We start from the raw sequence: 12,373 nt of genomic DNA on the forward strand, positions 1-12,373 counted from the left end.
AACTAAATATGGGATATGATAAAACATGTTATATCTTGGCTTTTATTCGCGCGATCAAACACAACTATTTAAGGGTGGAAAAAAGGCAAACAATTGTATATTGAGTTGTTTGAAAAGATTATAATAAAAAATTAAAAGGAAGGGATTTTTTTTTTTAGTCAAAAAAGGAAGGAACATTGACCAAGACATTTTTTCCCCTCATGGGGTTGTGTTTCATAACTTGGAGAATAGGTCCATCTTTTCCAAGTATTCCAAACACAGGCCAGCTCAATATAAAATAGGTCATTATGAAACAAACCAGTCAACTTGGGTTAAATCAATTTCAATCTGATCCGATCTCGCCCACTCATTTTTATGAACTTAAAATTTCTATATTGCATTTACGGCATATTCGTGCATGTATGGACAGAATATAGAGGGAAAAGTACACTAGAAGTATTATAATTTTTTTACATCGTTCACTTGAATATCATAACTTTCAAAATGTTCACTTAAGTGTCATAACATTCAAAAATCGTTCACTTGAGTGCCATGATAACGTGGACGCTGGAAAAGCTAACATGGCACGCCGGAAAAGCCAACGTGGCACGCCGGAAAAGCCAACGTGGCACGCCGGAAAACTAACGTGGCTCGCCGGAAAAATGACGTGACTCGCCGGAAAGCTGATGGGGCACGCCGGAAAAGTTACTGTAGCACTCAAGTAAACGATTTTGCTCCGACGTAACACTCAAGTGAACGATTTTTTAAAGTTATGGCACTTAAGTGAACGTTTTGAAAATTATGACACTCAAGTGAACGCCGTACACAAGTTATGGCACTCATGATGTATTTATCTTGAATACAGAAAACCAAATCACTATTATTCATTACGGCATGTCTTATTTTTTTTCTGTCTTTGTGATCCAAATTATCTAATGTAATACGGTATTAGCATCGGTCTCTCACGGGCCGCCCGTCCTCGCCGACAAGATGATGTCATCTGCAATATTATGCAGTTCGATGATCTGAAGGTTGTGTTCAAGTTCCTCAATCTTTTCCTTCCACCCGAAGGGCACTGAAAATAATCGATTTACTTTCTCGTCTGGTTAAAATTTGTAACCAATTATTAGAAAAATAAAACAAAAGATCACATAAATTGATTATTTATATTGAGCCTTTTGACAGGTTCCTCTCCTCTGCTTCTGGACTGGAGAGACCGTACACTATTTTTCTTCGTCATTGGGGACCACGCGATTGGACTATTGAAAAGCTTGTTGTCGTCTTCTTTGGCTTTCACAGTGCGCCTTTCCTCGTATACTTTTTATCCTTCTCTTACTTTTTTTTTTTATTCGACGCTTTGGCACTTTCGGCTCTCGGAAAAAAATAGACAAAAGTATCAAAAACGAAAGACTTCTAACCCAATATTGTAGTCTTTTTAGAAATTAAAGGAGCAAATAATAATCATTCTCTTTTCAAGCTCTTTTCTATTCCATGAACGAATTTTTGAGTAGAAATACGCTTATAATAACGACGCAAAATTTATGTTTTCGAAATAAAAATTCATTTAATAACAACATAAAATTTCTACAATTGGATAATCGATAGATGGCAACCGGTGAAGGGCAACCATAGACCCGCAGAAGGCGGCAAGCGAAGGGCAGCCTATGGCTGGCAATCGATGTAACAACCCAGGAACTCCCCTGTTAGATTGGTCTTGTTTCCTGATTTTGTTAATTCCTACTGACCCTCATTTTAATAGGGACACTTAATTGTAGGACAATTCACTCCCTTCCTTATACATATTATTTTCTGTCAAACTTTATCTTCATCTTCGGAAGACAAACGTAGTCAACCTAATTTAACAGACATAGTAACTCTAAAGATTTAACATACTTAATTTTGTACATAAGTATCACGTGTCCTTCATCAAACAGGAAAAGTCCACTTTTAGTGTCAAAAGTTATGTACAGAAATCATTTTGGTACCTAAAGTTTCAATCAGATCACTTTAGTACTAAGTCGGAGATAAAAGGATCACTTTAGTCCCTCCAGCGAAGTTTTTCGGCCAAAATTGCTACGTGTCATTAATAATTAATTTTTTAATTTAAAATGACAATTACAAATAATAATAAGTCCACATGGGCTGCCACGTGGACTTCTACACTTTTAAAATAAATTAAAATAAATAAAGTTAAATTTAAAAATTATCTAAAAATAAATTCATTTAAAATATAAATTGTACATAAATTAAAATTAAAAATAAGTTTAAAATTTAACCAAAAAACCTTTTCTAATAAAAAAAAAAAGGACAAACCTTATCAGCCTGCGAGGGCTTACCTACTATTGCTAGCAATGGTAGGCGAGGGTAGTAGCCTTCACCCGGATCAGGTGAAGGTCGCGAGCCCTCACCCGGATCCGGCCAAAGGTCGCTTCTGGCGATCGCCCGTCACTCACGGCGACCATCGGCCAAACCTCGACAAGGGTCGGCGACCCTTGCGGGATCTGGGTGAGGGCCGCGACACTCACCTACTGGCGGCAAGGGTCGCTAGCCTTTGGTTTAGGCTCGGTAACTCCCGTTGGTCGTGCCCCACCCTTACGTGCCATTGGTTGCAATGGTGGGGTGGCGACGGCGGGGAGGGCTTGCGGCCATCGCGCCTATCCGCAACTTCTTTTTTTTTTTTTATACTTTATTTTGTTAATTTTTTAATCAAAATTTTCAATTTATTTAAAATAAAATTTGTATTTTTTTATTTTTTTCAAATTTTAGATTTTTATTTATTTTTGTAAACTAATTAAGTTTTTATTTTTATTTTCATTAATTTTTTAAATTTTTACCTTTTTTAATTGCTTATTGGATTTTGTTGGAGCCACGTCAGCATGAAATATTAGTAAAATAATGCTACATTAAATTTCCGGCAGATCAAATCGGACTTAGCACTAAAACGATCTTTTTTCAAAAACTTGACACTTAAGTGATCCGAATGAAACTTTTGACACCGAAGTGATCTCCATACATAACTTTTGGTGCTAAAAGTATACTTTTCCCTCATCAAACACACTTACTTCCATACTTCTATGTACATTCAAAATTTGGGAAGTTCATCTGACGACTACTTCACTGATTTCCTACACTCCTTGACCTTCCTTTCCTATGTACAATCAAAATTAGGAAGGTTATTCGACAATCGTTACCCACTGCTACTCCGTCTGAGCTTACTACCATTAAACTGACTGGACTTCCCTTTATGCATAAGTCGGGTGCATTCTAAGGCGTTGCTCAATCTTGAAATCCGAGTGGGGCATCAAAGCTGCGCAGTGGACCCAGGAGCATCCCTCCATCCTGTTTTTGATGCCATGAGATAAAATTAAGGGGGATTTGTTGGGTTATCTCAACGTTGATCTAAACGGTCGCTTTAACTCTAACATATTCGATGCCAGTTTCTACGTCGATCACTTCTTACTTGGTGTGTACCATGTGGGTCGGGTAACCAAATAGCGGGTTCTACTGAAAAGCCATCTTACTTTCCTGAAAAATAAAGGGATGAGCGAATAGCCCAGTAAATGAGATTACTAGACCTAAAATAGGAATGTTAGCTTAATACTCAATAAGCCATCATGTGATGCATTGTAAAAATGAGCATGAATCTTCATTTGCAAAGAATCAAATGCGTGGAGTCTACCACACAACTTTTGTTCAAATGCTATGAACACATCAATTTATTCAATTCACATCAAACGGCCACTCTTGGCTCCTTGATTTGTGTCTATTCGGGTCATAAATAGTAAGTCCTATATTGGGAACACTCACTCGTGGATTCAACGTTACCTAACGGCAAACGTCTCCCATAATCACCTTCATGGGAATGACGGCTTATAATATACCCATAATATGAACCCTTTGGACTTTGAGGGAACTAACGGCCACTTTTGGCTCCCCGATTCATGCCATTCGGGCCAAACGCCGTTGCTCGGATGACCTGTCCAAACACATTCTTGCAGACACATGATTTAAATCATTTTAATGCAAGAAAATATCATCGTAGCTTAATGCAATAAAATGATGAAAATATCCTTGGTCAAGCCCTTCTTCAAAACAAAAATGATATTTTAGACCCTTCTTTGAAATAAGATTCACTTCTAGCCCTTATTTGATAAAATGATGACACTTTGGCCCTTATTTGAAAGTTTCCCTTTTTATGCCACAAAAATCATAGTATGGTCGTCTTCGCTCTATAAAAATTTTGAAGCGAAATTGTCATTCGTTTCCTCGGCTAATCATAAAATAAGTATCTGAATCTTTTGTCCACCGTGGCCTATGAATCTAGTTTATCCAATAAAAAAAATTAATGTTCAAGGTGGTTCCACCATTCGAATTTTGGAACGAGAATATACTTATTGGATCCTATCTATGCCTTCTATTTGGAGAAATCTCTTTCCAATCAGATCTTCAGTCAATCCTTTCTACGTTACAAACATATCCAAAATGTAGCGATTACTCACATCTAGACTTTGCTAAAAATATGTCGAAGATGTCGATATCTGTAAGTCACTAATTAATTGATTGTATTCAAATTAAACATCGGCTAATACCAAAAAAAAAAAAAAAAACTTCAACTTTAGCATCTGTCTTAACTATATCCAATTTTTTTGTCTCATAAAAAACTCTCAACTTTTATTTTTATCCCAATTGTACTTGCCTAATATAAAAAACAAATCTCAACTTTAACATCTATTCCAATTATATCCAAAACTTTTTTTTGTCTCACAAAAAACCTCATACTTTTACTTTTGTCCTAATTCTACCATCATTAGTCTTCCATCCACAATCATCGTTAATTAACTCGATGCGGCTTGAATTTTCTCATCAAACTTATCAATGAATTTTCGAAATTCGAAAACAGCAGGTTTTAAGGACGATGAGATTTGAGATCGTTCGTCCAAATAATCGGATCTCCGTGTCCAGCCGTTTTTTGGGCTATTAAGTGTTGGGAGAAACTCACCGCCTTGAGTGATTGTGTATTTCCCGGCAATGTGTGGGGGAAGCAGACAATGAAAGAGAAGTTAGGGATTTTTTCATGTCAGATTTGCTAAAGTGAAATTCATTAACGATGTTGAAATACCATGTAGGGTTAACTAGCAGTGATTATGATCGGAAGGCTAATAATGGTAGAATCAAGACAAAAGTACAAGTTGGGGATTTTTTATGAGACAAAAAAAACTTTTAGATATAATTGAGAAAAATACTAAAGTTGAGGATTTTTTTTTCATATTAAGCCGATAGAATTGGGACAAAAGTAAAAGTTATGATTTTTATGAGACAAAAAAATTCTTGGATATAATTGGGATAAATACTAAAGTTTGAATTTTTTTGGGTATCGGGCCAATGACAAATAGAGTAAAACATAACCCATACCTAGATATCTTTGTATTTAAAATATGGTTAATGGTTGACCTTGTGATTTTTTTAATCTTTTGTTGCCAATATTTTGCATTTGGCGAAATTATTTTGTAAATCATAATTTCTGCTGTTAATAGATATTTAAGAATATCATTGGCATAAATGAAAGCATGTGAAGAGAGAAGAAAGAAATTGCCGCGACAACCCTGCTTGCACAACGAGGGCCCGACAATCTTTCTCAAGGTATTGGTGAGGGTGGTCGAGCCTCACTAGTGGCCGCGAGAGAGCCACAGGCCCTCACGGTGAGCAAGAGCCCTCATGCGGCGCTGTTGCCATTGCTTGCCAACAAGGGTCAACCAGCTCTCACAAGGGACGACTGACCTTGCTTGATGGTGGCATGTGGTTGTGCCTTGTGCCACCACCAAGCGCGAGGGCTCTTGCCGCTCGCTCTCATCTAGAGGAGGGCAAGTAAGCCCTCATATGCTCACGGAGGCGGCAAGCGGCAGCGCATGGGCAATCAATAGGGGTTTGAGTTTGGGTTCGCTGCGGAAAAGAGCCCGGTCGTCACCCATTGTTCGAAGCCTCTAGAAATTTCCTTTTGCTTTGGATGAGTTTGATCGATGAAATCAAAGATGTGAAGTGGTGATTTCCATCTATAAAGTAGTGAAGTAGTGGATCCATGATGTTGAGAGTAGACTTCTATCGGGCGTTGGACAATGACACGACTTCATGGAGGGCGTTGGTGTTGGGGATGACAAAAAGTTATGAACTTGATGCGGAAATGACGTACCACTACTGCAGAAAATTTTGTTGTGGTGAAGACAAATCAAAATTTTATCGTACAAAAGTCATATCATTGTGTGAACTTACCCCTTAAAGTTAGGAATTTTACCTACCACTACAAAAAAAAGGATTTAGCCACGAAAAATTAGCGACGAAAAAAATTCGTCGCTAATTTGTAACGAAAATAGTGACGAAAGCAAAATTCGTCGCTATATGCGACGAAAAAAGCGACGACAAAATTTGTCGCTAATTAGCGATGAAAATAGCAACGAAAACATATTCGTTGCTAATTGGCGATGAAAATAGCGACGAAAACATATTTGTTGTTAAATTGGCGACGAAAATAGTGACGAAAAAAAATTCGTCGCTAATTTGCAACGAAATTAGGAACGAACAACTTTGTCGTCGCTAATTTAGTGACGAAAAAGTTGTTCGTCACTAATTTAGTGACGAAAAAATGATTCGTCGGTAAACCAACTTCTATAATTTAGTGACAAAAAAATAGTTCATCGCTAAATTAGCGACGGAAATATATTTCGTCGCAAAATTCATCACAAAATTTGTGACGAAAGGGATTTTCGTCGCTAAATTACAATTGTTTTTTTTGTTGCTAAAGTCCACCAACATCTTTTCTTCATTAATTTATACAATTAACGACGAAATTTGCAATTCTCATAACCACGTTCTACTATAAATAATTCAAGCAAATACTTGGGTAAGTGTTTTTGATGTGGTTATTCTTTTCAATTTCAAAGTAATTGTCTTGTCACATAAAGAATTTAATTTTTAGAATTTTATGGTCTTAATTAAAAGTATTAAACATTAGATATGATATTTTTAATATTTTATAAATCTTTAATTCGTATGCAGGCACAATGCAAAAAGATAGGGCTTGGATATATAATAAGAATTTACCCGAACGTCGAGGATTGGCCGATGAGTTTCATATTGGGTTGATACGGTTTCTGGACTTTGCTCACAATTACAAATCATTCTCAATTACATTGCTACTATTGATCTTAATTACAAATCATTCTCTATTTCCAATTATTTTGGTCTATTTCTATGTTGCTGTATAATAAGAAAGTGCTTGTGCTCATTTCTATTTCTATGTTAATGGTCGGTGGCGATACATTTTAAGAAACTTCAGATTGTGACATCTATTTTTGATGCATTCGGGAGGCCGATGCTGCTATTTCTATTCTTGGTGAGATGGAGCATGGATAATCTATTAGCGAATGAGATCTTTTTCTGAGGCAAGGATGAGGTCTTTTTCCGACGAAGATTGTTTCGTCGCTAATTTAGCAAATTCTTTTGAATTCTATAGGATATAATCTGTTGCTAATTTTAAGAAGCTTCAGATTGTTTCCATTTTTCGTTGCTCATTTAGCGACAAAATTTCCAATATGATAGAATTCCAAATTCGAATTATTTTGAATTCTATTTTTTTTTCAAAAATAAGAATAGAAAGAAAATATTTCATAAATTAAGAAATTGAAAATATATTAAAATAGAATATGAATAAAAATAAAAAAAAGAAAATATTCAAATTAGCGATGAATTCATTTTTTCGTAGCTAAATTAGCGATGAAAGAAAAATTCGTAGCTAATAGAATATGAATAAAAATAAAAAAGAATAGCGACGAATATGAATATGAATAAAAAATAAAAAAAATAGTCATATTAGCAACGAAAGAGTGATTCGTCACTAATATAATATGAAAAATAAAATAAAATAAAAAAGAAAATATTCAATTTAGCGACGAAAAAGTGGTTCGTCGCTAATTTAGGGACGAAAAGTTTATTCGTTGCTAATGGAATATGAATAAAAATAAAAAAAGAAAATATTCAAATTAGCGACGAATTTTGTTTTTTTGTGGCTAAATTAGTGACAAAATAGTGATTCGTCGCTAATTTAGTGACAAAAACGAATGCGTCAAAAATTTGAATATTTTTATTTTTTATTCATATTCAATTACCGACGAAAAATTGGTTTGTCGCTAATAAACAAATTATTCGTTGTCAAATTAGCGACTAAAGAAATATCCGTTGCTAATTGAATATGAATAAAAAATAAAAAAATATTCAAATTTGTGAGGAGTTATTTTTTTACCGTCGCTAAATTAGCGACAAAAGAGTGATTTATCACTAATATAATATGAAAAATAAAATAAAAAAGAAAATGTTCAATTTAGCGACGAAAAAGTGGTTCGTCGCTAATTTAGCGATGGAAAGTTTATTTGTCGCTAATGGAATATGAATAAAAATAAAAAATAAAATATTCAAATTAGCGACAAATTTATTTTTTGTGGCTAAATTAGCGACGAAACAAATTATTCGTTGCTAAATTGCGACAAAAGAAATATCCGTCGCTAATTGAATATGAATAAAAAAAAATATTCAAATTAGCGACGAATTTATTTTTTTGTGGCTAAATTAGCGACGAAACTCTATTTCGTCGCTAATTTAGCCACAAAAAAATAAATTCGTCGCTAATTTGAATATTTTTATTTTTTTTTTATTCATATTCAATTAGCGACTAAACAAATTATTCGTTGCTAAATTTGCGACGAAAGAAATATCCGTCGCTAATTGAATATGAATAAAAATAAAAAAAATATTCAAATTTGCAACGAATTTATTTTTTGTGGCTAAATTAGCGACGAAATAGTTTCGTCGCTAATTTAGCCACAAAAAAATAAATTCGTCGCTAATTTGAATATTTTTTATTTTTTTATTCATATTCAATTAGCAACGAAACCAATTATTCGTTGCTAAGTTTGCGACGAAAGAAATATCCGTCGCTAATTGAATATAAATAAAAATAAAAAAAAAATTCAAATTTGCGACGAATTTATTTTTTTGTGGCTAAATTAGCGACGAAACTCTATTTCATCGCTAATTTAGCCACAAAAAATAAATTCGTCGCTAATTTCGATATTTTTTATTTTTTTATTCATATTCAATTAGCGACGAAACAAATTATTCGTTGCTAAATTAGCGACGAAAGAAATATTTGTCGCTAATTGAATATGAAAATAAAATAAAAAATAAAATATTCAATTTAGCAACGAAAAAGTGGGTCGTCGCTAATTTAGCGACAAAAAATAAATTCGTCGCTAATTTGAATATTTTATTTTTTATTTTTTTCATATTCCATTAGCGACGAATAAACTTTCCGTCGCTAAATTAGCGACGAATCACTTTTTCGTCGCTAAATTGAATATTTTCCTTTTTATTTTATTTTTCATATTATATTAGCAACGAAAAAGTGAATTCGTGGCTAATGTGAATATTTTTTTATTTTTTATTCATATTCAATTAGCGACGAATAATTTGTTTCGTCGCTAAATAGCGACGAATAATGTTTTTCGTCGCTAATTTAGCGACGGAAGATCGATTTGTCGCTAAACGATCTTGGCGGGCAAAACGTAAAAATAAGAGCAGTTTCGGGAAAGAGCCGCTTTTGAGCGGGCAAAACCTAAAAGTAAGAGTTGTTCTCAGGAAAAGAACCGCTTATTGAGCAACATCCCTCCCTTCCCCTCTTCAGAAACCCTAAGAATCATCTTCGTCTTCATCATCTTCTCTCGCAGATGTCTCATTTGTCTACCGTCTTCCGTTTTGCTATTCAATCTCGAGCTCAGATCGTCGTGTATTCACTTGCTCGGATCTTGTGACTCGCCAGCTCTCTCTCGGCTCTCAGTTCACTCTCCTGTTCGCAGCTTTCGCGGGTCTCTCTCGGCTCTTAGTTCACTCTCCCGACCGCCTGGTGAGTCTCGCACGATCGTATTTTGTCCCTTGTCTCCTCGCTCGAGCCCGAGGGCGGCCCTCGTGTAGATCGGCGACGGACGGTCGTCGATCTGCGCGAGGGCCGCCCTAGTTGGGCTTGGGCGAGCATCACCCTCTTGTTCGTTTCGTGTAATGCATTTCCCCTTTTTTGGATCTGCTGGTAGTGTCATCGTTGCCTCTCTGTTTCTTCGTTTCCTTTTGCACTTTTGCTAAGCTGTAGAGCGCCTTTGATCGAGACTTTTCTGCTGCTCGAAGTGTAGCTTTCGAAATGTATTTGGCCGTGCTTTGGAAGATCTTGTGATGGCTTGACCTGCTCAGTTTGGTGGGATCGTTTCGACTTTTGAGGTCCTATAAGGCTTCTGATTCATGATTGTGTTACCACAATGCGATGTTTGAAGTGTACATGATTAGCCATTATCCATATTAGGTGGCACTGGCATACAGAAGTCTCTTTTGGACCTATAGGCCTTTGATAGATAAGAAACGTTGTCTATCTAGAATTATTACAGTCCCAGCTTTGCCTGAATATGAGTACTGAGTTGTCAAACATATCTTTGATTTGATGTAGCGAAAATTCACAGATGAAGACGAAGTCAGTTGTAGTGAAGATGGTGAAGTAGAAATGTATAGTTCCCCAGTACATTTCTGTAGATTGATCAACCCTCTATATGTTGGACATGGTTCGTACACGTGTTTGAAACTTGAATTCTGGAAAGGAACTTTTTTCCTTTTCCTTTTAATATCTGATGGAACATTTCCTCTTGTTTTTTACAGCAGTTCAAACGTTAGCTTCTATTGCATTGTGCAAGATAATAAACTCTGTTCTCGGAGGCCAGCCATTGTTGATTCTTGGAGTGGTGGAGCTAACTGTAATTATGTATACTTCTTATTTAACTTTGCTAAAGATAGACTGGAATTGGGATCAAAGCTCTTTCTAGCGTGGACTGGATGGTACAATATTCCTCTTTGTCCTGCACAAAAAAAAAACAATTTAAGTTCTGAAACTCTGTTAGGCATCAGTTATTCTTATAATTATGCATTACTTTTAAAATTGCAGGGTTTGTGTGTGGACTGCAATCTCTATTTCTACTAGCTGTCCTTGGAGCTTGCTTAATCATAAATAGGTTTACTTGTCCTGCTGGTGAATTATTTGGCCTCCTTATCGCAATGCTTTTCATGCAGCAAACTATCAAGTTTTCTCTTCCAAAAATATGTGTTTGATGTCCCCAAGGTTCATTTTCAAGAGAGACAAGGTATCACAAAAATCTGATATAGGTCTATGCTTTGCTTGCTGGAGATTCGATTACTTGTTGATATGCTTGCATTCAGAAATAAAGTGGTTTGTCTTCTGCTTTCCCTCTGTTGACAGATAGAGATATCTCTTGTCTCTAGTTCTCTACAATTGTATCTCATGATTTGTGGTATTTTTTGGGTTATTTTTGTTGGTCGTCTCTTTTGAAGTGAAAAGCACCTATATATTTTTGCTACTTTAATTGCGTGGCTCAATGTTGAGTTTGATACTTGATGTGTACGTGGTGCAGAGGAAAATGCTATGTATGATCAGTCTGGACATGAGTTGGTGTCAAATGACAATTAATCAGTGTTCTATGCCTTTTTTTTTGGCATTTGACATAGGAGTTGCCCTTTAGCTGTGGTTAATAATCTCAAATAAAGGATACTTATTCCAGCTTCCATAACAATCTTTCTAAATCTTACTCACTTGAACATCTTCCATGACTGTGCTGTTCAAGTGAGCCAGCTCTCCTTCCATTCTCTTATATGTCCTTCCTTTTTGTTTTTCTTTCCAAGAATTGGAGTGAAAGATGCTTCCATTTGCTTCCATTTGGGGTTTTATATCTGTTGATTGATTTTGTGAGTGTTGTTGGTTGATTTGCATTGGTGGGATCTGATTCTCGTGCCATCAAAATTACTTTTTTTAGCAGCAAGTGCGAGTTTTTGCTTGTTTTTTGGAATTTTCACTGCAACTCAATCATTTGAAGTTCAAATTACAGTGGAGCTGCATCGGGAGGACCGGATCATACAGAAAAATAGAAGGCGAGATTGCGATTCGATAAGGGTCGTCTGGAATTGTGGAGGGTTTGCGTGTAAATCGCCGGCTTTTATGAAGTTGAGTGTGTTGCTTGTCGTGGGGATGCTAATGTTAGCCATCTCTCGGCAATCACTGTCGTCAACAGCGGCTTTGGAGAACTTTTTGGCCAGACACGGGACAATGTTGGAGCTGGATGATTCGAATCTCGACTCGGCTATCTCGATGCGAGAGCTTGGGAGAAAAAGTCGTCATGTGTAGTAATGTAGAATCCTGGTACTTGTCTAACGTTCTAGGTAGTGATATTTTTCACTTGACATTTTTCATTTATTTATTTGCTTAGCTGTTATTGTTCATTTTGTTTGTGTAGTATTTAGT

The 12,373-nt window shown here is 35.8% G+C and overlaps 1 long non-coding RNA gene across 1 annotated transcript; it reads right to left on the reverse strand.

Annotated features, from left to right (window-relative positions):
* Nucleotides 1-2,438: 2,438 nt before the first annotated feature.
* LOC125315621 lies at nucleotides 2,439-12,132 on the reverse strand. Its single transcript, XR_007198878.1, has 3 exons — nucleotides 11,959-12,132; nucleotides 6,269-6,274; nucleotides 2,439-2,480 (listed from the first exon to the last, which is right to left on the reverse strand). It is a non-coding gene; the product is annotated as an uncharacterized LOC125315621 (long non-coding RNA).
* Nucleotides 12,133-12,373: the final 241 nt, after the last annotated feature.

This window comes from Rhodamnia argentea, chromosome 6 (assembly GCF_020921035.1).
Source record: "Rhodamnia argentea isolate NSW1041297 chromosome 6, ASM2092103v1, whole genome shotgun sequence".
NCBI classification, from domain to species: domain Eukaryota; kingdom Viridiplantae; phylum Streptophyta; class Magnoliopsida; order Myrtales; family Myrtaceae; genus Rhodamnia; species Rhodamnia argentea.